Source organism: Phyllostomus hastatus, unplaced genomic scaffold (genome assembly GCF_019186645.2).
Source record: "Phyllostomus hastatus isolate PE091 unplaced genomic scaffold, TTU_PhHast_1.1 phas_scaffold_317, whole genome shotgun sequence".
NCBI lineage: Eukaryota > Metazoa > Chordata > Mammalia > Chiroptera > Phyllostomidae > Phyllostomus > Phyllostomus hastatus.
The window spans coordinates 10,744,927-10,750,926 of NW_025334023.1; positions in this window are offsets into that span (position 1 = coordinate 10,744,927).

The window sequence follows — 6,000 nt, forward strand, 5'->3', positions numbered from 1 at the left end:
ATTTAATAACATCACCAGATGATTCCTCCACCTAATTTCATTTAAAAACACTAAGATAAAATAATTTACCAAATTCAGACCTCTAAGTGTAATACCTCTTTTTTATGTTCCTAATTTAGTCTTTCCATTTTGCTCAGTACCTTTTATTGATGAAATTACAAGACGTGGATGCTAATTCTTTTAATGTTTCTGTGTACATATATTCAGTGAATATAATCTAACCATGTGAGCAAGTATTGCATAATGAAGATATGTAATAGTTTTCTTAGGGAAATGAAAAAGTATGATTTATACCTTCATCCAAATGCATTTAAGATATTTTTTGAATAAGAAACCCTACAGTACTCTATTACAGACATCAAGTATCACTATTTGGTATGTGCAGTTTCAGCCCATTCTAAATCTATTTCATTCTGTAAGTATGGAATAATTACCAAATAAGTACAAAGCTCTAGAGATACATGGCGATTATCATCCATCAGACCATTAAACTCAACCTTTTTAGTGTCATTTTAAAAAAAAAGTACAGAATATTGGATTACACAAGGAGCCAGTATTGAAATAATTATCAAAAATTAATTTTTTATACAGAAACATGCTTTATTAACACAAGATCTGGCACTGGATGTAATTATGTAATACTAATGGTGAACAAATATTTCAGGTTGTCTACATTTACCACTAACACTGGTCTGTTGCCTGCATTCAGATTTCATTAGAAGTTACTGAAAATAGAGATGTAATTTTTTTTCCACCTAAGGCCTGATTAAGAATTTCAGAGACCAACCCTGGCTGGCGTAGCTCAGTGGATTGAGTGCAGGCTGCGAACCAAAGCATCGCAGGTTCAATTCCCAGTCAGGGCACATGCCTGGGTTGCAGGCCATGGCCTCCAGCAACCGCACATTGATGTTTCTCTCTCTCTTTCTCCCTTCTCTCTCTAAAAATAAATAAATACAATCTTTAAAAAATATATTAAAAAAAGAAAAATTATATGAGACACTGGTTGTGTCATCAAGGTTTAAAAAAAAATTTCAGAGACCTACACACTGAAAAATTTACAATGCCTTACCTCATACAATTCAAAATCAGATTATACCATAAAGTGGATTTAAGGAAGTTCTCATATTTCTCATGGTGAGGATGCACTTTTTAGAAAGTACTAAATTATCTGCTTTTGTTTCAGTTAGAGGCAAGCAGGGAGAGAGGCTGCTTTGGTGTTGTCTGAAAGTGTTTATTATCCAAGCTTGTCTATATCCACTATACATGGAACATAGTAAGAGCTCAATAACAGTAGAGTGAATGAATGAGCTTTTTCCACAAGGGGTTCACAATTTGAGACCATTAAATTCATCAAGGTACAAGAAAAATGGAATACTATAGGAGGGATTGAATGCTTTATTTGCTGATTGGAGGGGGGCTGTTTGTATCTTAGTGAGTCCTAAGTAGAATTAAAAGTTAGGCTAATATTCTCAAGTGGTCCCACTGGTGTGTAAGCTCCATGAGAGAAGATTTATTTGTGTGTTTTGTTTTGCAGCTAATGTATTTTAAAAGCCTAGGCAAGTATGTGGCTCCACCACCAAGTTTATCCTCACCTAATCAGCCTCAAATCCGTGGTACCTCTTTCTCTAGACATTTCAGCATTAACTTACCTCCAACCCTGGAAAGTAAAAATCCTTCCTTAGATGTTCGATTAGTGAATGAAGATACTTTCTCCACAACAGAAAGCTAGTAACTACTAAGTATATTTTCAGCTTCCATTTTTAAATTAAGGCACAAATCTGCTCAAGGTCACCCATTAACAAGTAGGGGAATTAAAAATACAACCCAGGTTGTTGACTTAAAATCCACGCAGGAGCCGCTACCCCCAATCTTGGCACCAGAGACCCATTTGGTGCTGAGTGGGGTGGGGACAGGAGGCGGAGTTCGGGCTGCAATGCCAGGGAAGCTTCACTGGCTTGTCTGCTACTCAACCTGCTGTGCAGCCGGTTATCAAGAGGCCTTGGCCCAGAGGGTTGAGGACCCATTACAGGGGAAACAAGTAAATATCACAGGTTTAAATATCTCCCATTTGGCCCAGACTAAATCCGATCCTTCCCCCACATTTTTCAAAGAGAAAACGTGGAACAGACCATGTGGTAAAACAAACATACTTGAACAACAATTAAAAACAAATGTTCAGAGCTATTTAAAACATGTTTTTTTAAAACATAAGCTGAAATTTAATGCTGCATTTTTCTGGGGTTTTTTGTTTGTTTTGCCTTCACAGTGTATTTAGTATCTTGTCTGCCCTCCCAGGAAAAACATTTCAAAGTTTCTGGAGTTTGTGTTGGTAATTTACAGCTAAAAGGATATAATGCCCCTTCCCCTCCACCCCTCATCAGTATCAATGGGTATGTTTTCACATAGCAGAAGGTTGTAAAGCGACTTACACAAAAACACGGCTGGAAAAAAAATGTTCAAGTGAAGAGTGGTTTTCAAGCTTTTTTGATCCATGTGGGGGTTCATTAGATTGATGTCTCTAAACTAGTGCATAATACAGGTACATATTATTACAATGCTGATTCAGAAGCAGCAGTGCTGGTCCATTCTTAAAGAAATAGAACTTCATTTTACAGGTGAGGAAACTGGGCAGCTGGCAACTACAGCCTGGCTTGATCTGTGGTGATACGTAACTTTATAGGTTTTGCCTGTGCTGCTAGGTGTGAGCATTCATTCACTTCACTGTAGAAATGTTTGATACTGGTGTGCTGACCTAGACCCTGCTGGGGATGTTTCATAATACATAGTATATGCACCTTATTGCCATTCTAAAAGTCAAGGATTTCTGAACAGTGCATCACATCTGGTCTCAATGGTTTCAGGTAAAGGATTGTTGACCTGCAGTTACTTCCTTTCCACAATGGTCATCTAGGGGATTTGGTATTTAGAAACATAAACACGGTGACAATGTGTCCCATACTTTACAGAACAATTTTCATTTTCAGTATTTTTTAAATAGTTTTTGTGCAGTCCACATGACATATTTTGAAAATAATTATGGGTATACAGCATCATTTAGTACTTGACCTGTAAAAGGTAGAACCAGTGGCTAATTGTGTTTCAATGAAGAGAATTAGAAAACCACCTTTAAAATTTACAGCACACCCTAAAAGCTAACTAGGAGGTCTGGGAAACACTTGATTCCACCGTCTAACTCCCTTGTAGCACAAAGTTACAAAACGACTGGCTCATAGGCCACATTATTGCTTCCTATAGGTGATACACTTCTGCCTGGCATATACACAGTAGACATGCAGCAATTGTTTAATGGATAAATAAGTAGTTAGGTTTATAAAATTAATAGTAAGTTTATTGCTTAGTCCTTTAAGTAGTAATTGACTTACATCACTCCTTATCACTTGACTCGACAGATTTTGTGCTAGTGAAGTAGACTATCAGGGAAGGAAATAGAACATTGCTTGATGAAGTTCTTCAAGGCTTGGATAGGAAACTCAATTGGAATATTTGATTCCTAGTAGAGAGAAGACCATGATATGTAAGAATAAAATAATTACTGATAACTGGGCTTTAGTCCATTATGCATTAATGCCATGACCATAAGGGCATTACTGTAACACTTAAGTTTATCTTCTAAAGGAAGCCTGCAAAATTACTCCAAAATGACTAAGGTGACAATAATCACTGTTTTCCTCTGGGATCCGATTTTTTATGTAAGAGGTTTCAAGATGATACAGATTTGTCAAAGATGTTTCCTTCCTTTATATATATTTGGTCAAAAAGTCCATTTAGTTTTTCATAAAAGACACATTTTTCATTTTCAACAGTAACTTTATTGATTTGGACATTTTGAGTATGTTTACTCAGTGGATCTCTGTCTTGACTTAATTGAATATGTGTTTATTCAATTAGCCACTGGTTCTACCTTTTACAGGTCATGTACTAAGCAATGCTGTATACCTACAATTATTTTCAAAATGTAAGTGTGTGGACTGCACAAAAATCTATCTCCCACATAGAAAAACTGATTATTCTGTGTGTCAACTTCAGCTGGTCTATGTGACTGTGGAGTATCATCCAGTGAGAAATTTCCAACACAAAACTTCACAAACCACTGTGACATTACATCAGTCACAGCACCTTTGTACACTGCACAAATCTTTGTGTTTCCATTGTGTTTTTACCTTCCCTGAAATAAAGTGTAATATGCCGAAAATCTTGCTTATTTTCTTCCATCTTTAATATTTAAATGACTACACAAAATACACCAATTTTGACAAGATTTAAAAAAAATGCATGCTGGTATGACAGCTGTTAAAATACAGCCTAACAAAGTTGTTTCAAATGAAGTTAAGAACAACTAAGCACTACTAGAGCCATCTTACAGAACAAACCAAATGAACTTTTTGGTCATACATATATATTTTTTTGTTCTCTAACTAGGTAAAGCATTATTAGATTACCTCCACCTGGTCTATTTTTCTGTCACCCAGTAATGTTTTTCATCAGCAGCCATAGTTCTGTGAAGGGACATTAAAAGGTCTCCTGTTGCAGACTATAATAGAACTTTAGGATAGGTTGAAGGTTTCCATGATCAGTCTACACTCAATCTCGCCCTACATTCTGCCCTTTTATTTCCCATTTAAGTTTGTATATTAACTACATTGCAAAATAGCCACTAAGTTCACATTTCCTGTGCTTAAAACAGCCCTTTTGTTTCTTCAGCAGATATTCATTGAGTATCCACTAGGTGTCAGATATACTAGGTAGATTCTGGGACACCAAGATAACTACAGACACGCCTTTAGGCTAACAGCCTTATGGGGGAAAGGTGAGAAAAGCCAAAAAGTTACAACCTCATATATTCTAACAGAGTAGGAGAGTTCCTCATTTAAGATCATGAACAACCATCATTTCCAAAAATATCTCCCCAATAAGTCTGTCTCCATGACTAAGTTTTCATGAATATGTAATTTTTTATAGGACCACTATTGCCTCTGGGTAGGAAAACTAAGGGGCATTAATGGGCTTTGAAGTTGCTTTATTCCCCCCTTTTTAAATTTTTTTGTTTAATATGTTTAATACATTAAGACTTACTCTTTTGATGTATGATTCTATGAGTTTTAACAAATGCACAGTTATATAATCACCACCACAACAAAGATAGAGAACAGTTCCATTATACCCTCCCACCCCCCAAAAAAATTTTTCTTGTGCTGTCACTTTTATAATTTTTTGTGGTAAAAAATATTTTTCAAAAGGTAATGTTTGAATGTTACATGTACAACTTGTTCAAAAAAGTACTTGGGACAGTACCTTTTCTAATAAGCCTCTTTAGAAATATAGATATCCAAGGAGGTGCTAAATTATTACACCATTGATAGTCAGCTACACCTTAGTTTGTAGATCAAGCTGTTGAAAATAAGACTCAGAAAAGGTAAAGGGTGCATGTGGTGTATGTAGTGTGTGTGTTAGACTAGAAAGAGTATGGGGTCAGTGGCTAGAGTTGGAGATTAGGGCCTGACAATGTGTTCTGAACAATGTGCATGCAATGATAGATATGAGTAGTGTTTTGTGTTTTGAGTAGCATTAAGGGCCCTGTGTTCTTAAAGATAGGGGGCACCAAAGAAAGAGGAGATGAGCCCTGAAGAGGTGTGGCCTTCATGTAACATTTGATCTGTCTATATTTGAAGCTGCAGAAGCTGGGATTCCAATACTGACTCTTCCAGTAACTTGTCTTGAAAAGTCACTTCCCCTTTCTGGGCCTCAATTTCATCATGTATAAAAACTAAGGTTGGATTAAGTATATTCCGAAGTCCAGTTCAGTGTTCTCTAGCTACAACTAACACCCTTTGCGTATATGCATGGCTGTGTCCTCAGTTTCTGTTCTCCAATTTTAACTGGAGAGACACATATGTGTATAACAATAACCAAACTCAGCAAGCATTATGATCTCAAAATTTCATGTAAGTTGATGTCAGAAGTGGCAAAGTTAAGGCTGAT